This window comes from Callithrix jacchus, chromosome 8 (assembly GCF_049354715.1).
Source record: "Callithrix jacchus isolate 240 chromosome 8, calJac240_pri, whole genome shotgun sequence".
In the NCBI taxonomy this organism is placed as follows: domain Eukaryota; kingdom Metazoa; phylum Chordata; class Mammalia; order Primates; family Cebidae; genus Callithrix; species Callithrix jacchus.
This window is the reverse complement of record NC_133509.1, coordinates 119,536,103-119,558,978: the sequence shown is the minus strand read 5'-3', so window position 1 is coordinate 119,558,978 and position 22,876 is coordinate 119,536,103. Positions and strand designations below refer to the sequence as shown.

General features: G+C 35.5%; 1 long non-coding RNA gene across 1 annotated transcript in view; it reads left to right on the top strand.

The window, feature by feature from the left end:
* The window catches only part of LOC118145002 (uncharacterized), a 46,762-nt gene extending 35,741 nt beyond the window's left edge, over positions 1 to 11,021 (top strand). The window contains exons 5-7 of the long non-coding RNA XR_004730044.3: positions 7 to 98; positions 6,818 to 6,938; positions 10,872 to 11,021. This is a non-coding gene — a long non-coding RNA (uncharacterized LOC118145002). The remainder of the gene's footprint in view (positions 1 to 6; positions 99 to 6,817; positions 6,939 to 10,871) is intronic.
* Positions 11,022 to 22,876: the final 11,855 nt, after the last annotated feature.

Sequence of the window (22,876 nt, the reverse complement as noted above, 5' to 3'; positions counted from 1 at the left end):
ATTTAGATTTTAGCTGCCAGAGTGAGATCTTGTATGAGAGCGGGTAACGGAGGCATTGTGGGAAAGAAGTATTCATTAGGAGACATTCAGTTCATCAGGTATTTTCAGTAAATATTCTTTTGTTATAAAATTCCCCATACTGTTTAACAAACTTAACAGGTTAAAGTGATTTAGATCTGCATTGTTTTAGTTTCCTCTATGTTCATTTAACACAACGATCCATTGATGTCATAAATATGTAGTCAAAAGTTCATGTTGGATATAGATAAAAGCCTATATATCCATTCAAGTGGGATTGCAGGCAAAACAACAATGAAACTTTATTCTTGGAAAATATAAATATTTTGCTATGTGTGAGTGTGTATGTGTCAAATATATGGTATGTATATAACATATATATTTACATGATTTTTTACAATTAAGTTGCTTTTGATTTTCAAGAGCTTCTGAAAGACTTTTCTATTAAAAGCTAAAGCAGATGGGTTTTATTAAACTACTCAGACTCTACTTTCTCTAATCATCTGCCTTGCCCAATCTGAGGGGAAAAGGGCAGACATATGAGGAATCTATTCCTCTCTAACCCTCTCTGCTAGGCATCTGCTAAGACCTCATTCATCACTGTGAAATCTGTGAATGGATAGCTGTGCAATACCCCAAGGTCTCATTGGGAGTGGTGCTGTAAAGCCTAACCTCTCCCCTGGTAAAGCAAAAGCAGCATGTCCTTTTGTCAAACTGTCAGCAAACACTTCACTCTTGATACAGTTTGCTCAACCCAACCTTCTGCTATGTCAACTGGCCACAAATGTTTCATTCTCAAGAAAACCCCCAATGGTTGTGTTGATGTGGTTCTCACAAATGGGTACTTTTGCCTCTGTGGTAGCTAAGAGTGTGTAGGAGTTGTTTGCCTACAGAGGGGGTCACATTATTTAGCAAACAAAATGACTTTCAAATTTGGTTGTCAAATTATACTATCAGGCCATGTGGGGTACATGGCTGCTTAATAAAATCAGTCCCAAATATCTTCCTTATTTACCTTATTAAAAATGATAGACAATTATTCAATCATTTACAGTATCCTAGAACTGCTACTCTCCTGGCATACTTGAGGAGTAATGATTGTAATATAAGCAACCAGACAGTAGTCCCTCTCTCCCACTTCACTCCTCAAGTGGGACTGAATGCTTATCTACTGTTAACTATATGGCCCATACTTACTTTCAATAATGAACACCATAACTTTTCAATCAAATGAAATTAAGGCTGGAATTATCATCCACTTGTCAATTCATTCTGAAATATCTCAGTCACTTTGTTTTTAGAGGTGGCATGAAAATTGTGAAAGACAGACAATGGCGTTTGTTATGCAGGGTGCAAAGTGGTCCATTAAGCCAGGGTAACTTTTTCCAAGCAACTGTATTCAACCTGACTCCCTTCATAATTCCAGCTCCTAGTTGTTTAAAGATTAAGATGCTTGAAAAATTATCATGCACAGAGACACATGAAATCCATAAGGAATGATGTCACGTGTCAGTTGTCTATAATCTCACACACTTTTATCTCTGTCATGATTACTTAATGCACATGTCCTGATTCTGTTCAATGGCTTTGATTGCTGGCCATCCACACACAATGAAATGACTGTCCTATATGGAATTAATGAAAGACTGCTATGCTTTAATCACTAAATCAAATCCTGTCTCATCTGTGAGCTTTTTCTCCATTATTTCACTGAGATGGTACTGTAGATGTTATGTTCCTAGAATTTATAGGATGGTTCCTAAGCCATGCTGTTCAGAACTCTATGTCATTCTATCTTCTGGGTAATAGAAACAGGGACAACAAGCAATTGGAGGCCTAAATCTTGCTCACCTTCTTCAACTGGCATGACAACACTTTATTTATTTATTTTTCTTTGTTTAGATGAAGCTTATGTCTATATACTACAGGTTTCAGAAAATTATAAATCTAAAATAAAATGAATCAAAACAAACATTTCTCCCCCTTGCTACATTATCAATGCCAAAAAGTGATATTTTTCAAAAGTCCTTTTATTCCCCAAAACTACTTTGTCTATGATCCGGTGAATGGATAAATAACATGCTGTTATGTGGCTTCATATTATGCTTGGTGTAAGAAAGAATAAACTTTAAAAAAAAATTGATACTGTGGGACAACAGAAAGAGAGTAAAGCTAAAAATCAGGAAAGCTAGCTCAAACCTGTAACAAATTTGCTGTGCTAGTTCTAGATATGGGGCGAGATAATCCTATTGATGGTGAAGTTCTAATTAAATCGGTAATAATTATGGTAATGCCAACGTCAAGCACTGCTTCATGAAGGCAGTAATATTATGGTTAAGAACTTGGGCTTTAAAGCTAGACTGCTCAAGTTAAAATCCTGGCTATGATTTACACGTTTGATCTTGGAAAAATTACATAATTTTCCTAAGCCTCAGCATCCCTATGGGTAAAATGAAAATAAAAATTGGACGTCTCTTGTGGCATTGTTGTTAGGTGGATTAATTCATGTATAACCTGCAGAATCACCAGAAGAATTAAATAAGGAAATTCTCTAAACAACATATAGCACTAGGCAGGAAAGATGTAACTCAAGTTCTCTTAATGTTTATAATTTTCTGCACCAAGAAAATACAGATAAAGAAAACTCAGTGCAACTTTTTCAGCTACACAGCATTTCAGAATTCTTAGCAGAGTACCGTAATTATCATACTATAAATGGTTTTGCATTAAAACAAAAAGTCAAAATCATGATTATTATTATCAATATTAACAAAAATGGCTGTAGGAGGATCTACCCTGACTGCTTACCCAGAAGTAATGTATACCTATTTGTATTTCTGGGCCATTCAGTAAAAGTTAATATTATGACATATATTCTTCATTACTATATTGTCTTTTTCTCCTTGAGTTAAGTGTCCTCAGCATAGGTTTTCAGGGAAAAAATCCATCCAGGTTTGGCTGGAATTTTCTGTTTTAGCACTCACAGTTCTATGCCCATGTATCCATGAGGTCTGAGCAAACCAGAAAAGTTGATTGGTTCCTTTTAGGTCTCTTTCTCTATCCCCAAAATGTCTGGGATAGTTTCTTACATGTAAACAATGTTCAAATAACATCTATTAAATTAAAATAAATTTAGTTGGACTCAATCAAATCCACCTATCAGTTCACTGTGCACCAGGTGTTTTCCTTGACTGCATAATGAAGGAAAATGTCCTGTGCTTATGGCATTGAAAAATTGCCAAGTGAATTGATATAGGTTTAGGAAAGTCGAAGATTAAAAGAGAAAGTAAATCCTATAGTACAATAAAAGTAAACTGTCCTGAAAATTTTAATATTCAGTAATTAAATTTCTTACTCATCTATTGGAACACATGGGAGAGGTTGATATTAACTAGCCAAATAGTAGTATATTAAATTAAGAATCTCTAATTGGCATTAACTTTTATTTTAATATGGCAGTAATTGTATGTTTAATAAATACTAACAGCTTATTAAAATGTAGTGATGGGCCATAGGATAAAGATTTATAAAATATCTTTCTTATTTAAAGATTAAAAATGTTTTAATAAATGATACTTGTTGAAAATCATACATGATTAAAGGAAGACATTAAATATTTCTGTCTTAAGAAAAGCATGGGTAATGACCTCTACTAATTATTAGTGCTACTGCATACTAAGAGAGTTTGCTTCGTTATTCATCTTTTGAAATTACGTCAATGACTGCTTGGTCTTGGCAATCCCTTGAGAACTAATGTAACTTGAGACTTTCACACTTCTCACTCTGAGCTGTAGTGATAGCGCATCAAAGGGGTAGAGGTTCATAAGTCATAGTTTTTGCTCCAGTCCCTATTAGAAATATCAACAGAACATACTTTCTGAAGAGTTTTAAGTACTTCTAATCACTGTTGGAAACAGGAAGGGCAAAGGTATTGTGGGGAAAAAAAAGTAAAGAAAAGACATCAAACTTCAAAATAAAAAGAAGAAGAAAGAAAAGTGCTTGTTTTGCATTTCACTAAGGTTAGGATTTCTTTTTTCCTCCTGCTTACTCATTTAACGACTCCATGATCCTTGTGAGGACACACAGTCAGATAGACTTGTCCTTGTGCACTTCTGTACTCTGGGTGACTTTTCTAGGATCAGAGTTCCCACTGACTTCAAAGACGGGAAAGGCTGTGGAAGAAATCCACAGGGTGCTGAGGGGAAAAGGCTGAGTACAAAGCATGCAGTTTAATCATCTGAAATGTTGCATTGTTTCTTCATCATCATCTGATGGCTCAATTAAGTTCTATCTTTAGTATTATATAGCAGATCTATTGTTTTCTCTAGGTGAAATGGAAACATCTGTATATACTCAAACATCTAAACCTCCACTAAAAATAATGGTTCTGAATATTTTGTTTATATTAATGGCAAACCAGAAAGACATTAGGGATATGGCCCCCTTTCTGCTTTATGGGTCCAAATAATACTGAAAATACCTGGGCAGGATTCTTAACTTTGATGGAAACTAATTAGGTTTAATGAGAAGCCTACAACACGTTCACATTCATTTGACCAGCACTTATTTGATACAGAGATCTGATTGGCTGAAAAAGAGAAGGAGGCCATAGAAATGGAGAAAGTCAGGATAAGGTTTGGTGAAGCATCAAGAGACTGCCATTGAGTAATAATTTTATCCCATTAACATTCTTTCATGTGTAAATTTGTTTGCAATCGTTATCCTATCTCCCCTACCTTCCTATCTCCAATTACTTTATACTTGGCCTACATTTAAAGGTGGAAAAGACTAAATATATGCATTTTTTCTTAAAGTGCCTCATTCAAAGTGAATTACTCAAAATATCTATGTATTTTACATCACATTTTTTTCATTAAAAAACAGTTGTCATCTTAACTTGCTGTTTTCAGGTCCCACATCTTATTTCAACTTTTATTGTTGTTTCTCCACTGGCTACATGTTGACCATTTAAAAACCCTACTGTCAAACACCATTTCACAATATAATTTCTAATATTTCCACTAACAGTTCTACATCTCCATGTGAATTCTTTACCTGAACTTTACATTTATGTTCTCCTTCCTTCCAAAAATCTAATAATGAGCCTTGCAACTGTGTGACTAATTTCTTCCAGAACTTGTCATTACCCAGCACTCACACTAAATGTTATACTATTAGTACCTGAGAAACTCTACATTTGCCATCTAGTAACTGATACTTATCTTCCTCACCAGAGACTTAGTTGTCATGGTCTGACCTCTGATGATTGTAACACAGATCCCATAAGAAGCCCTTATTCTTGATACAACATGTTAATAAGTACTAATTGGGAGACTATAACATAAAGTAAGCAGTAAGCCTATAATCATGACTTTTCTCCTGCACCTGCCCCTGTATTCTGATTACAGAAACCAGGAGTCCTATAAATGCATTATATTGTATGCTGTACCCAAAGGGTAAGCCAACTTAGCTACTGGGAGCCACTGTGGGTTAAATCTGGCCACATCCATTTCTTTCCTCTTGTTTATGACTGCTTTCACCTAAAACAGCACAACTGAGTAGTTCCAAAAGAGACTATATCATGATCCACAAGCGTTAAAATATGTACTATATGGCTTAAGAAAAAGTTGCCAACATCTTCTCTAGCTAAAAAGCAATGATAAATCCTAAGATCAAGTTTCTATCTCAGTTTACTATTTCCTGTCCTTTCCTTTCCCTGTAAAATATGGTGGTCAATCCAGAAGAAATCTCAAGGTCTCCTTTAACTTTCTCTTTAATTTAGAGCAGGTTTCTGAATTTGGGGTTCATGACTGAGATTTTCTTGTGAGGCTACCTTTTCTTTTTGACTCTTGTATGTGTACCTGTTTTCTGGAGCAGCACAGATTGAGTGGTTAAGAATATCATTTAGATTCAGATGGTTCCGGTATTTGAATTCAAGCTTTCATATTTTGGTGTGTGAAATGTTATGCAGGTTACTAAGACTTTCTAAATTTCAATTTTTGCATCTGAAAAAGAAAATGAAGCTGTTGACATCAACTTGAAAAGACTGTGAAGATAAAAATAAATATGATATTGTATATAAATTTCATAATGCACATAAAATGTACTCACTAACAGCTCCTTGTCGTTAGGTGAGAAATCTGTTAAATACATAATAACAGAACAAGCTTACTTGCCACTCTTGTCCCTGAATCAAACTCAAGCTAAGAAAATCTAGCCATTGTAATGAGACCAAATAAAGTCTTACTAACTCATTTAAGAATGAAATGAACACTGTCTTTACTTTCATGTACACTAGAATAATGAGGTTCAGTAGAATGAGTTGAATAAAATGTAGCTTCAAAGAACGTATATCAACTCAAATGTCTGGCTTTTTTCTGAGTAGCCACAAGTAAATTCTGGTAATTTCTGTAACCATATAAACCAGTATCAGAGCATTAACATTTAAAAAAAATTATTTGTATATGGCTATGATGATTTCACTTTGACAGGAAGTAGACAAAACAGAATAGTCTGTTGGTTCAATGGTGATTCAAAGAAAATAAATCAATCAAATAAATTTTCTAGAAATCAGCTGAATTATCTTAAGCATTATAAAGCATATATATGTGTATTTATATATATATAAAGATTGAAAACATATGAATTTAAATAGCATTTTTTTGACCAGAGATTAAAACTGAAATGATAAATTTAGTTTTAGAAAACATATCTGCTTATTTTACATCATTTCCAATCTGAAGTGGTACCAGCAGTGTTGAGAATGACAGTACATATGTTATGACTATTTGAATTTCAGAAAACCTTTGGTTAAATTCTGCATAATTGGTTCCTGCTTAAGATAGACCCTGCAAGAATCCAGGAGGAGACGTGGGAGTAGATAAAGAATGAGTGGAAGAAACAAAAAACAGACACTCCTGGTAAGAGAAACCATGTCCATTCTGGGGGGAAGTATTAAGAGGGTCCCACATGGAGCAGGGCTTAGATCTTGGCTGCCTTTTATCTGAATAACTGATTCAGACAGGGGGATCAGATTTAAGTGGTTACATTTGCAGATGCTGATTGGAAGACAGTGAATGCAGAGACAGTTGCCAGAGAAATTCGGAAGGCACGGATGTACTTTATTATAGCACAGGGGACCAGCACATGGCATTTAATAGTCATAAACACATTACAGAATTTATTTACATAAAAATGCAAGGGAAAGGAACATGAGGTAGATTCTTAAAATATGGACACATATGACACAGCATCAAATAAATATCTATAGAAGCCTGGATTTGAGGTTTTTCATACTTAACACTCCAGGGTCTTAAAACAAGAACCAATTATGTTAAGCTATTTATGTTAAAATGATATTACTTTGAGGGTAAGTGGAAAATTACTTACATTTTAGACTCTTTTACATCTTATATGTAAGTTCAAAGTGCTATAAACAAAGCAGCAATGCCATTCTGATTTGACTATCCCTCTACAAGTCAATATGAAAAATAAAATAAGAGAGAAAGCACACATTCAATGCAGTGCCATAGTCACAAGTCTGTAAATATAAATATTGGGGAATAATATGGGTCTGAAAAGTTTGAAAACATGATTGACAACTGAATGAATGAATCCTGAGCTGCTGCTAGAATGTTCTTTGTCTTCACTTGGTCAATTTAGAAGTAAGCTAACACAAATTAGCCATTCTTCTAAAATAGTCACACATACAAGTGTCATCACTATAATTTCAATTTAGAGAAAGCAAGTTCATCATTTCCATTACCAGCTTTCAAAATCAATGGGAAAATGCAAGTAACAGGAAGTAAATGATTTTCTTAAAATACACAATTATAGTATATGAACAATCAGATGATTCACAATGATTTTAAAAAGAAAATGCACATATTGTAGCACACAATGCTATTTATGCTTTTGCTTAAGTGATTGTTTAAAATACTCCAGGGTAATGACACAATTCTTGCTTGTCACTGTGATTGATTATCTAAGTATGAAAAACAGAATGAAGAAAGTCATTAGACATACATGTTCAAATCAAGACCTTGAAACAGAGAGTTGAATTTTTAAACTGTTCAGCTGATGCTCATAAAAATAACCAGAAATGATAAGAGAATAAAAACTTGAGATCAGATTAGAGGTCTGGAATTATTTTCACAAACATTGATTCACTTCAGAAATGGTCCTATATATTTCAGCTTGTTAAACATATATTCTCCTTAATTTTGAGCGAACAATATTACAGGCAACAATCAAATTCCCTAGATTCTCTACATGGAGCAATAAGACCAGACCTAGATAGCAAATAGGTTTTATCTTTCTTGCTGTTTCTCAGGAATGTGTTAGAAACATTTCAAGGTTATTTTTAGGCTCCTTAGTAAAATAACGTCTTGGATAATTATCACTGTTCCTTGGAGGGAATGTTGGTAGGCTCTTTGTTATCTTGGAGTTAAGTGTACAACTTTTATATTTTCAAATTCTCCTTTTATTACTATTTGTTAGAGAAGAACTGGAGTAAGGGTTATTTCTCTGTAGGACTATTGGCTTGTATCTACTCAAAAATTTAACTGTCCCAGCTCCTCCTAGTCTCATGTATTTTCAGAAATACCACTTTTCATTGGAAAACTAGAGTTCTGTGAATTTTTAATGTTCTCAGGTGATATTTATCTTTTCTCTTTATGTTTCTCTTATTTCAAGAAAAGCAAATGTTGATCTGTTTCTGATATTAACTATAACACATGGGATGGGAGATATAAAATTAAAAACATACAGTAATAAGAGTTAACACTTACTGATGACTTGGTTGTTTCTCAGGTACTGTGGAACTGTCTTATGTCCTTTAACTTACTTATATGCAACAGGTCTTGAAAGACAACAATTATTGTCACCATTTTACTGGTGAGGAAATAGAATCTTAGTGAAGTTATGTCACTCGTCTAAGGCAATATCTGGTCTAGGACTTAATCCCAAGTGGCATGATTTTTTTCAGAGTCCACATTAAGATAGACAATAAAAATCAAGTATACCTGAATTAAAGGATATTTACTAAGTGCTTATTTTGTGATAGGCATTATTTTCAGCACTGGGAAAAACATAGTGAATATAAGATTTACTATAATGTGCAACATATTTTTCAACTTACAATAATACAGTGTTTGCAAATCTGAGCAGATAGACTGCAGTGGATGGTCAAAATCATTTGCCAAGGAGAATGAGAATGGCTATCACATGGTTTCTTTTGTTATATGGAATTTTCTGAAATGAAGCCAAAGTATATCAAGGCATACTGTACTAGGTATGAGTCCTCCCAAAACTTACAATTTTTATGAGGCTTCAGAAAATTAAACAGATATAGAATGAGCACTATGCTACCAGAAATGTCCTTGACCTACAATTTCCTAGAGAAGGTTTCCTTATCTCCAACCTGAAGTCTAAGAAGCCTATGCACCCTGAGGATGCTAGAACTGTTAGAGCAGATTATAGAGGCTCTGAGGTCCTGTGTGATTTTCTCTGGCTTTAAATGATGTCACTATTACATCATGAAGAAACTAAAGTACAAATACCTGGATCAATACCCCACCCCATAAAACTGTTGGATTCTTGAGTAGACTGAAATGTATTAGAGATCACACAACCCTAGGGTTTAAAGTTGCTTACATGAGCTTTCCTCTTTCCCATACTCTGAAAGGAAGATTTTACAACAGAAAGTCTAAATAAGAGAGAAATCCAGATGTTAAGTAACATTTCATACATCTTTCACTAAAAGAGGGGTAAGCCCTTTATAAGGCAACATTGCTTTTATTTCAGCTTTTAAAATTTTGTTTAGCCTAATACAGCTCCACATAAAATCCCAGTATCTGTATGCAATCTATAAACAGGACAGGATATTTTATCCTGTATTGTCTTAAAAGTCCTGCTAGCTTTTATTTATTGTTATTTCACATGGCTATTTTGCATTTAGAATTCTTTTTCTCATGTGGCTATAGGTCTGATGTATTAAAATAGCACTTGATGTATTACTGTGAGATCTAAGAGCGTTTGCGTGTCTACCCTGTCCTTGCTTCCTTCCTTGGAATTTCTCTTGTGGTTTCTACAGTGATAAAATGGAGAACATTTGTAAAAATTTTCAGAAAGACAATCGATTTGCAAAAAGATCCAGTTATTTGTTTTAGACAATGCAACCTTTGTAGATTTTTTTTTTAACGAGAAAGCTTTGAGCCATTTCTTTTCACTGAATCTACAGCAGAAGTTATCCTAATGATGTTTTTCTTTCTAGTTCTTCTCCATTGGAAGCTCCAGTTGCCTTAATTTGGCATCAGACCTTTCCAATTTGCCCAATAAAATTTATACATTGCTGACAAATGCAAGCGGGGGTTGCTTTTTATTTGTTGGTTTTTTGCTTCCTATTTAGTTCAATAAATTTTAGCCTGTTCGGCTCTCTACACAGGCCATGCTGGTAATCTAAATCTAGGTAAATAAATTATATACCTATATTATTTAATAAAATCTCAATAAGAATGCTATAGGTAATCTTCTCAAGCCCCACAACCAATGAGTGGCAGAGCACATTTCAAGCAAAGATCTCTCTGATTTCAAAAATCTCTCTCCTGACTACACCACTGCTCAAATTCTACCAGTTGATGAAATTTCATCCTGCAGAACTCACTCTTTCTACTCAGCTAAGTGCAAACATGGGAATAGAGGGAGGTTTATAAAGGCATGAATATTAAAGAGATATAGTTTGTATTCTCACTGATACACAAATAATACATCAGTATTGCTTACAAATGACCGTAAGGTAGGACAGAGAAAGTGGTAAACAACGAGTAATGTATTTCTCTTTTTTTTTTTTAAAGGAGAGAAGGAAAGAAAAAAAAAAGGAGTGAAGGAGAGGAAGAAAAGGAGAGAGAACAGGAATGTTGCTTTATTCTAAAAATGGGTATTCATAATGGCAGATCAATATTTTGTGTATTTAAAGTGGAGAATGTATATTTTGTGTATTTAAAGTGGAGAGCTACATAAATGTTTATTAAGTTTACTTGTTCTGGATCTGAGTTCAAGTCCTGGATGTCCTTATAATTTTCTGTCTCGTTGAGTCTAAGTCTCTTTATGGGTCTTATGTATCTGGGTGTTAGGATCGTTAGCTCTTATTGTTGCATTGATCCTTTTACCACTATATCTTTGTTGCTTTGAAATCTATTTTATCAGATGCGAGAATTGCAACTCCTGCTTTTTATTTATTTATTTATTTTTACTCTCCATTTGGTTGGTAAATCTTTCTCCATCCCTTTGTTTTGAGTCTTTGTATATCTTTGGATGTGAAATGGGTCTGGATGTAGCATACCGTTGGGTTTTGGCTGTATCTTTTGATTGGGGGATTTAGTCGACTTAAATTTAGGGTTATTGCCATTTGATGTTAACTGGCTATTTTATCCATTCGTTGATGTAAATTCTTCTTTATGTTGATGCTCTTTACTTTTTGGTATATTTTTAGAAGGGCTAATACTGGTTGTTTCTTTCTATGTGTAATACTTCTTTCAGAAGCTCTTGTAAAGCAGGCCTGGTGGTAATAAAATCTCTGAGTACTTGCTTGTTCATAAAAGATTTTATTTTTCCTTCAATTGTGAAGCTTAGTTTGGCAGGATATGAAATTCTGGGCTGAAAGTTCTGTTCTTTAAGGATGTTGAATATTGGCCCCCTCTCTCTTCTGGCTTGTAGGGTTTCTGCTGAGAGATCTGCTGTAAGTCTAATAGGCTTCCTTTTGTGGGTAACCTGACCTTTCTCTCTGGCTGCCCTTAGTATTTTCTCCTTCATTTCAACCCTGGTGAATCTCATGATTATATGCCTTGGGGTTGCTCTTCTTGAGGAATATTTTTGTGGTGTTATCCGTATTAACAGGTGTTGAATATTGTCCTGCTTTGCTAGATTGGGAAAGTTTTTCTGAATAATATCCTGAAGAGTATTTTCCAGCTTGGATTCATTCTCTCTGTCGCATTCAGGTACACCTATCAAACGTAAATTAGGTCTTTTCACATAATCCCATATTTCTTAGAGACTTTGCTCATTCCTTTTTATCCTTTTTTCTCTATTCTTGTCTTCTTGTTTTATTTCATTAAGTTGGTCTTCGACCTCTGATATCCTTTCTTCTGCTTGATCAATTCGGCTATTCAAACTTGTGCATATTTCACTAAGTTCTCATGTTGTGTTTTTCAACTCCATTAGTTCATTTATATTCCTCTCTATATTGTCTATTCTTGTTAGCATTTCATCAAACCTTTTTTCAAAGTTCTTAGTTTCTTTACATTGGGTTAGAACAAGTTCTTTTAACTCGCAGAAGTTTCTTATCATCCACCTTCTGAAGCCTTCTTCTGATAATGGAACACAGTCCTTCTCCCTCAGGGCTTGTTCCGTTGCTGATGAGGAACTGTAATCCCCTGTAGAGGAAAAGGGGTTCTTATTTTGGGTATTCTCAGCCTTTTTAGGCTGGTTTCTTCCCTTTGTTATAAATTTATCCATCTGTTGTCTTTAAAATTACTGCCTTTCTAATTAAGTTTCTGAGTGGACATCCAGTATATTGATTCCCAGTGCTGGAATCCGAGCAACCCACTGCGCCGGCCAAAACAGCAGCGATAAGACTGACGATGCTCTTCTGCCCGGGAATCTCTGGTCTGGCTTCCTTCTTGAGTCCGTAATAAGCGGCTCTGCCTTCCCGGAGCTCCAAACATTGGTCAGAAGGGGAACCAGTCCCGTTTACTCTGCGCAAAGAGCTGCCTTGCCGAGGCGCCAGCAAAACCACTGCGCTGACCACAAGAGTCGCACTGGCGACCCGTAGGGCTCCTCCACTGGGAATCTTCTGGTCCGTGAGTGACGAAAATTCATCTGAAACTGTGGAGGCCTCTCGTTCTCTGCTCTTTCACTGGGAGCTACAATCCCAAGCTGTTAGTGATCAGCCATCTTGGATCCTCAAGTAATGTATTTCTAACAAGCATAGTTTACTCAAGTCCCACAATCTGAATCATGTTAGAGACGTATGATTCATATGTTACAGGAAAATACAGTTGACCCTTGAACAATGCAGGAGTTAGATAGAGGTAGCAACTCCTAATAGTTGGAATCCTTGTATAACTTTTGACCCTCCCCCAAAACTTAGCTACTAACAGCCTACTCTTAACTGGAAGCCTTACCAACAACATAAACAGTTGAATTTTATATGTTATTATATAGTGGATTCTTACAATGCAGTAAGCTAGATCAAAGAAAATGTTATTAAAATATAATCAGGAATAGAAAATATATTTCCTAGTCATCAAGTGGAAGTGGATCATCAGAAATGCCTTCATTTTCGTTATCTTCATGTTGAGTATGCTAAGGTGAAGGAGGAAGAAGAGAGGCTGGTCTTGCTGCTTTAGGGGTGGCAGAAACAGAAGAAAATCTGTATAAATGTGGACACATGCAGTTCAACCCTAAGTTATTTAAGGGTCAACTTACTAGAAGGTCAGCCATGAAAATTGTTAGTGAGTGAAACAGTTTAAAGTAGAATCTACTGTGTGTCCACATGTTAGGCTTATAAAATTTCAGAATTAAAATCCATAATAGATTTTCTCTGTTCCAATTCCTTCATTGTAATGTTGGAGGGGCTGTGACTAGAAGAGGCCCAAAGCTGAAGAATGGTAAAATATTGTTATCTATAACCACAGGACAGGCTATTCACTCTTAATAAAATGTGCTTTTTATTGACCAAACTTCCCTTCTCCATCCCTGACACACTCACACACACAAGGGCACACACACATCCACACACACATTAATGTCACACTTTTCTTCATATTCACACATCATGAAAACACTCCCTGACATGACAGATTTGAAGATTTAAATAAGCAATATTTTCCTATTTTTTTTTTTTTTTGCAGATAGAGTCTTGCTCTATCACCCAGGCTGGAGTGAAGTGGTGCAATCTCAGCTCAATACAACCTCTGCCTCCTGGGTTCAAGCCATTCTCCTGCCTCAGCCTCCCTAGTAGCTGGGACTACAGGTATGTGCCCCCATGGCCAGTTAATTTTTGTATTTTTACTAGAGATGGGGTTTCACTGTGTTGGCCAGGGTGGGCTCGATCTCCTGACCTCGTGATCCACCCACCTTGGCCTCCCAAAGTTCTGGTATCACAGGCGTGAGCCACCACACCCAGCCTAAATAAACAATATTTTCTAAATGACTTAGAAAGAGCAAGGAAATTTTATTAGATCAACGCAGAAAAAAAAAAAAAAAAAAAACACAGCAAAGAGCTAAAAGCTCTGCCAGAGAAAAGAAACATACTCCTGTGAGGGTTTCAGTAGAACTCTCCTGCTTCCTTCAGATTAATTCCTTTGACACAACTTCCATAAAAATATGGGTCTATGAGTATCTCTGTTAGCCTAGAGGTTTGCAGATTTAGAACTCAGCTGTGGATTTCTGGTATCTACTCCAAGCAGCCTAATGACCTTGTTCTCATTTAGGTCATTGCTAATCAATTGGAAAGATAGGGTGGCACTCAGTTAGTGTGGGGACAGTATGGTTGTAAAAAAAAGGAATAAAGAGCTGCCATAGTCTATTTGGTGTTGCCATAAACAAATACCTGAGGTTGGGTAATTTATACAGAAGAGAGATTTATCTGGTTCATGGATCTGCAGGCTGTACAAGAAGCATGACATTGGCATCTGCATCTGGTGAAGGCTTCAGGTCATCTCTACTCATGGCAGAAGCTAAAGAGGGGCCACCATGTTCAAAGATCACATGGCAAGAGAGAAAGTGGGAATGGGGGTTATATCAGGCTGTTTTCAACTACCAGCTTTCATGAGAACATAACAGAGCAAGAATTCAGTCATCCTTAATGGATGACATTAATCTATTCATGAGAAATCCTCTCCCATGAAACAAACTGTTCCTATTGGACCCCATGTCCAACACTGTGATCAAATTCCAACATGACACTTGGAGAGGACGAAGAAACCATAGCGGCAACATTTGGTAAGTACAAGAAACCAGAAAATGCATTTGTATCAACTCACTGACAAAATGTTTTACCCTTCTCAGTACTCGTAGGTAGGTGTTGGTGTCCAGCACTCCATGGTGTCACATACCAGATGCCCCGTTCTGTTTAAATTCAAAATAAACGCAATCTTTGGTTCATAGATTTCTAATTTTTACATGTAAAAATAGGACAATGATAAATGAATGACAGCAATAGAAGCAAAGATGCTTTCTGTCTTTTGGAAGCTAATCAAAAGAGAAAGACATTTCAGATATTGTTTATTGCTCTATGTGATGTGATATGTATGCCAAGATCTCTGTCCAATAAAATAAAATTCTTGTTCTTTGTAAAAAGAATTCATATTATGCTCAATCTGAGATCTACTTAATACCTAGTAGATATGCAAAGTCTGGTTAGAGGAATAAAATAACTTCCTCCTTAAGAAGTCATAAACGTGAACATGCAATTCAGAGAGGCTGTCACTGCGAGGCTGTCCTCAAAGAGGCCAGAATAAAAATTTTCTCCTAATAGGATAGGATGTCTTTTTCTTTTCTTTTCTTTCCTTTCCTTTCCTTTCCTTTCCTTTCCTTTCCTTTCCTTTCCTTTCCTTTCCTTTCCTTTCCTTTCCCTTCCCTTCCCTTCCCTTCCCTTCCCTTCCCTTCCCCTTTCCCTTTCCCTTTCCCTTTCCCTTTCCCTTTCCCTTTCCCTTTCCCTTTCCCTTTCCCTTTCCCTTTCCCTTTCCCTTTCCCTTTCCCTTTCCCTTTCCCTTTCCCTTTCCTTTCCTTTCCTTCCTTTTCCTTTTCCTTTTCCTTTTCCTTTTCCTTTTCCTTTTCCTTTTCCTTTTCCTTCCTTCCTTCCTTCCTTCCTTCCTTCCTTCCTTCCTTCCTTCTTCTTTTTTTTTTTTTTGAGACAGAGTCTCACTCTGTTGCCAGGGGCCAGGCTGGAGTGCAGTGGCGCAATCTTGGCTCACTGCAACCTCCGCCTTCTAGGTTCAAGCAATTCTCCTGCCTCAGCCTCCAAGTAGCTGGGACTACAGGTACGTGCCACCATGCACAGCTAATTTTTGTATTTTTTTAGTAGAGATGGAGTATATCTCCATGTTGGCCAGGATGGTCTTGATCTCCTGACCTCGTGATCCGCCTGCCTCAGCCTCCCAAAGTACTGGGATTACAGGCAAGGATGTCTTTTTCTTAAAGCACACATACATAAATGAGCTGCTACTGAGAGGGATGTAGGATTAAGAAATATTTTCCATATGATATATTGGTATTCATTGATTTAATAATTTATTTAATATATATTTAATATATGCCAAGCATGGAGATAATATGTACTTTCATAAGAAATAGGAAATTCTGCTACCTACTCTTAGGGAAATGACGATCAAAATAAAAAACATATCAATAAACAAATAGTACGTTGTGACTTTACCTTAGGAATGTGCAGAAAATTACACGGAAGAACATAAATTGTTAACAAAATTTCAAAAACTCTCTTGTTTCTTTTCTTCTCACTACACAAGATGTATATGTGAAAATATTTCTATCTACATATTTCACATCTTAAATGAACTGTATAAAGATGCTAAATATAGTAGTCACATTATCATATACACTCCAAGAAGTCATTATTATCTCTTGAGATTTTGCTTCTTTCTCCAAATAATTATTTTAGTTTTTCTTTCTCTTCTTTTATATGGACTATCCTTTTTCAGCAGAGTTACAGTGTTAAATATGCTTTTCCTTTGGGAGACAGCTAAGCAAAATTTAACATGTTTTGTATACTCGTGATATTCTGAATTTTTACTTTATAATGGCTTTTAAACAGTAAAGTACTAATGAATTTGTATTTTACTTATTTAGACTTTAGTTATCCATGATTTTTTTACTTCCTAGAGAGTCATATTCCAAAAGAAATATGTTTTTCAAAAATTTAGAGGAATATGAGAAGATGACAGGATTTTAGGAGGTTGTTATATCCTGAATTTATGTATCAGTGTCTGCAGAAGGAAGTGAGACTTGTTAGAATGATGATATTCTATAATTACTGAAGTCTGAGTTTGTTAACCTTTGTTTTATAAACTGTTGGGTTAAAGCAGAAATATATGTACATATGCATATATACATATATTCATTCCTGTGTACATAAATTTTTCAGCAACAAAGTCTGAAACAAAATGAGATTTAGAAAAGATGTTACTTGCCCTGTAGATCTGGAAATTTCTATGTAAGAAACTTAACTTCAGAATTTGCCTACCTATCTACCTATCTTACCTACTTACCTATCTATCTATCTAATCTACCTATCTGCCTACTTATTTGCCTATCTACCTACCTGCCTAACTACTTACCTGACAACCTATCTACCTACCTTACCTACCTATCTACCTATCTATCTAACTACCTATCTACCTAGCTAGTCTACCTACCTTTCTACCTATCTACCTATTTACCTATCTAATCTACCTAGATATCTACCTATCTAATCTACCTATCAACCTACAACCTACCTACCTATCTACCTACCTATCCACCTATCTACCTGCCTATCTACCTACTTATCTACCTAACTGCCTACTTATCTGCCTAACTGGCTACTTATCTACCTACCTGCCTGCCTATCTACCTGCACACCTACCTACATATCTACTTATCTAATCTACCTACCTATCTATCTTCCTAACTATATACCTCCCTATCTGCCTACCAGTCTGTCTATCTATCTATCTATCTATCTATCTATCTATCTATCTATCTATCTATCTATCATCTATTTACCTAATCGACCTTCCTATCTACCTATTTACCTACCTACCTATCTATTAATCTACCTACCTATCTGCCCATCTGTCTACCTACTTAACTACCTATCTATCTACGTACCTATCAACCTATCTACCAATCTATCTACTTTGTCTCTATTATTCTTCTACCTCCAATTATGATTTGAGGATGTGTCTTCCAATCTTTACCTCTGAAATAGAAAGAAAATGCTTCTTTGTTTTGAATTAAGAATCAAAAGACTATCTGATGGGATTTGATTGTCTTCTTTGCATTGAAAGTGTCATCTTTACCTCAAAGGTTCTACAAAATTTGAATATATGCCTTGCATATTATTTAGAGAATCAAAATTTTAATAAGGCCCCGAAGCAGAAGGGTAAGTATCAGACTGCAGCTCCCAAATGAGTTAGTTCTCCATATGGTAGTGGCTTCTCATAGCATTGAAAGTCAGTTAGAAAATAAACTTTGTCTCATATAAAAAGGGGGGTCTGGGCTGGACTGCATGTGTGTATGTGCACACATGAGTGTGTGTGTGTGTGTGTGTGTGTGTGCATGTGTGTATTTGATGAAAACCAATATTGATTATTATCACTCTCAGGCACATAGGCAAACACTTAGCAGAAAATAGTCAATGAGTTCTTATTTTAAGATAATATGAGAATTTTGATTTCAAACATCACTTTATTGAGTTTCTCTTAAGTCATCCAGTTTACATATAGAAGAGCCAGAATTTGAATTTATGCTTGTTTTTATCATTGTATCCACTTTCATTTACAGTATTTGTTGTAAAAATATATTGATTTCTTTTTATGAAACCTAAAAAAACTAACTGCCAAATGCACAGAACACTCATAATATTTTAAATATGTAAAAGGAAAAAGGTACAATTACTTTTCAAATACTTCATATATAAATATGTGCTTGTGCTTAGATTGCTGTTTAGTTTGCTTTTCTATTATGTATGTTCTTTTTCCTTTGATTTAAAACTTCATGGAAAGATTTAAAGAGCAAAACTCACTCTAAAAATCCTAAAACCACTATATAGAATCTGACCATGAGGTAATTGCCTAGGGTGGAGATAAAAGTAACTTAAAATAGGTAGGGGTGGATGGCATAAAGAAAATGTATTTTCTAGGATATACAATTTTCTAGGATAGTATTTATATATGCTAATGAGAAATTAGAGCATATGGCATAGAAGTAATAATACAGCATGTGGCTAAGGGTAATTTATAAAAATTAAATAATAGAGAAGCTAATTTACAGAGTTCACTATAATTTCATACTATCACAGTGAAAAGAGACACTCAACTAGGACCCATTTTGGAAAACATGTAGGATTTAACAAGTCAATGAAAAATCTGCCTGAGAATTCAGCTAGATAAAAATGTAATAATGTATATAATGTAGTCAGGCTGATTACAGTCTTGTCTCTGCAGTGGTGGATTCCAGAAGACAATAGGAAAGGCCTACAATGTTTAAATGGGGAAAGTGACCCCTTATTTACAGGAAAAGAGTAACCATCGTGTTATACTTTTTTGAATGAAAAGATTCAACAGAAAAATATCATGGAAACCTAAGGAAGTTACACATTTCCAAATTGGATATATGTCTAGAACTAAGAAAATGGCGTACTTAATTCTCCTGGATGCATATCAGCTGTTTTCTTCCTTTTCTGTACCAGGAGGCTTCTATTTCACAGTTATAGTTTTGGTTTTCAAGAACTTTGGAGGGGCTGTCACCATGCTTTGGCATGGTTCTGACATGAGATTCTGCTCTTATGTCACCTTTTGTGGCAGCTAACACCAATAGCTTCCTGTGTTCTTTTTTTCTTGGAGTCCTGGAAAGAAAATATGCTTGGTCACTGGCCAGGTGATGGCAACCGTTCACCTTGGTCTAATTACCAAAGGAGTAAAGAAGAAGACAGAGGGGCCTGACCATTCGGATTCTCCCTACAGAGTTGGGAGGTAAGATACATTAAAATATATATATATATATATACTTAGCATATAAATATTATTATGAGCTTAGTTTACATTCTGCAGAACTGCAGCACTAGTCTTTGCTGGATGATAAAGGTTTCAGAAAATATGTCTGAGATCCCTTTAAATGTGAATTCTCTAGGTCACTAAGTGAGGAGTATGTATAACAACACTGAAATGTTAAAATTGTGACATAAGAAGATTATTTTTAGGCATTTAAATCAGTTAATGACCGAGATAAGTATTAAAAAATATAGCAGTATAAATCTCATTGGTTGTATCTATGATAATTCTTTAATAACAAGATATGTTACATAATTAGTATATTAATAGAATAGTATTACTTATAAAATAATATTCAGTGTTTCAAATAATTGATTTTAATAATAAAGATAAAAACAGGTTAAAGGGAAATATTATACTTCATGCAAGTTAAATGTTTCCATTCTATTTTTATGTTTTTTAATTTTAAATTATTGTAAACACATAAAAGTTGGACATATTTTGAGAATATGTGATATTTTGAGAATATGTGATATTTTGAAATAAGCCTTTTTTTTTTTTTTTTTGAGATGGAGTTTTGCTCTTGTTGTCCAGGCTGGAATGCAATGGCATGATCTTAGCTCACTGCAACCTCCACCTCCTGGGTTCAAGCAATTCTCTTGTCTCAGCTTCCTGAGTAGCTGGGATTATAGGCATGCACCAACACACCCGGCTAATTTTGTATTTTTAGGAGAGACAGGATTTCTCCATCTTGGTCTGGCTGGTCTGGAACTCCCAACCTCAGGTGATCTGCCACCTCAGCCTCCCAAAGTTCTGGGATTACAGGCGTGAGCCACTGCGCCCCGCCAGAAAGAAGCCAATTTTTAAAATTATTTTTATGACAGAGAACATATATATTAAAAAATTATGAACATCTATTATTTTTGCTTACCTCTTTTACTTGTGAGAGCAAATGGGATTTATTTCCTCTAATATCTTTTTACTGTCTCACAGATCTCGTATTCTTACATCTTGAAAAAGACAGAGGACCCATATTAATTCAGTGAAACTCAATCTTTCACGTTTTTTTTTTCTGTCTGTTAAAGAGAAGCTCTCTGTGTTTTGGACTTCAGGTTGGTAGGATGTGTGATCAACATATTGTCAGTTTGATCTGATCAACATGTAGTGATGTTACCTAGAAATTATGCTAACATTTCAAGTTAGAGATGAAAAGACATTGATTCCTGTTGACAAATATTAAGCCTCTGAACTTAACCATGCTTGTGAATAAAATGGTTGAGAAGTAAGAATTAGAATTTTTTGAAGCCAATTTGATTTGTATTTCTAGCATATACAGCAATATGCATTCTAATATTTATAACAATGTTTCTCAAAATAATACCAAAATTCTTATGGATAATTTTCTCTTTTTTTCACATTAGTTCTGCCTAGGTAGGTCATCCTTGTTCCCATTATTTAGCTTAATTTAATTCCCTTATTTTCCTTTCAATAAGTTGTGAGGTTCTTTCATAATAAATTTTTGTTTGACACAGTAATTTTTCCGAGTGTCTTTCTTTTCAGAAATAAATCATATTGGTGAGATTTCTGTAACAAAATTAAAGTGGCTGGTTTTCATGAAGTTATGGCACTTTAATGCTGACAGGAAAAATTTTAGAAGACCAGAATCATGCAGATGAGGTGTGCAAGTTTCTCTCACTTTGTCATCAGTTCTCTCCCAGTGCAAAACATAAGGGGATCTATCCCTTTTATTCAAATAAGATGGGAGCAATTTGCCAATCAACACTGCCTTCTTTCAGAAACCCTTCGGGTAGCAGGTTGGGTCTTTCTTGGAGGATAGCTTACAACAAATAATCGAGAAAAATTCAATCCTGCATTTCTTAGGTAGCAGTATCTGGTACATGTCAATTTCAAATTGAGAAAAATTCAATCCTGCATTTCTTAGGTAGCAGTATCTGGTACATCTGCTGCAGTCTGCCCGGGGGAAAAGTATGCAAGCAATATATAATAAAAACAGGGTGGGCGTGGTGACTCATGCCCTTAATACCAGCACTTTGGGAGGTTGAGGTGTATGAATCATCTGAGGTCAGGAGTTGGAGACCAGCTTGGCCAACATGGTGAAACACTGTCTCTACTATAAATACAAAAATTAGCCAGGCGTGGTGGTGCATGGCTGTAGACCCAGCTACTCAGGAGGCTGAGGCAGGAGAATCACTTGAACCCAGGAGGCGGAGGTTGCAGTTAGCCGAGATTGTGCCACTACACACCGGCCTGGGCGAAAGACTGAGACTCTGTGTCAAAAAATAAAAATATAAAATAAATAAAAATAATACAATACAATAAAATAAAGTTTCAGCAGATATTGCAAAGCCTGAGAAACACATGAAATTCCCCTTATTCTACACCTGTAAACTTATGTTGATGAATGGGTAATACACAGGGAAATGAGAGGAAAAATTAGGGTCAGTAATTTCCTTTCAAAACTTATTTTCTTATTCTTATTTATAGGATTGATCTGAGTTTGCATTCTTTCTGTGTCCTAAGATATTAACAACAAAGAGAACATATTACATAAATCAGGCTGTAGAAACAAATAAAGCAAAGACACAAATGACACAATTCATAAAGCATTCAGTATGACCAAAAAAAAGGATAAGGACTGGCATCCCTCTTAACATACAACTGCTTTTTCAATTGAAAACCAAATTCAATTATATGCTTCTAACAAAAAAAAAATGCCTAACACAATATCACAAAAAATAAAAAGGGTGGAATGTAGGGGAGGAGATAGAATAGGATTGCCGAATGGAAGCCTCCAGCAATTGTCCTTCCCTGCGCGAACATCGAACTGAACAACTATCTACACCAAAGAAAGAGCACCTTTGTAAGAACCAGAACTCAGGGGAGTAATCCCAATGTCTTATTTTTAAATAAGGAAAGAGGCACTGAAGAGGGTAAAAAAGACAGTCTTGAGTTATTGACACCCCTCTTCCTTATTCCTGTGCAGTGATCATGTGGCATGAAGAGACAGACTGTGTGCTTGAAGGAGGGACAGCTCAGCGATTGTGGAACTTTGCATTGGAACGCAC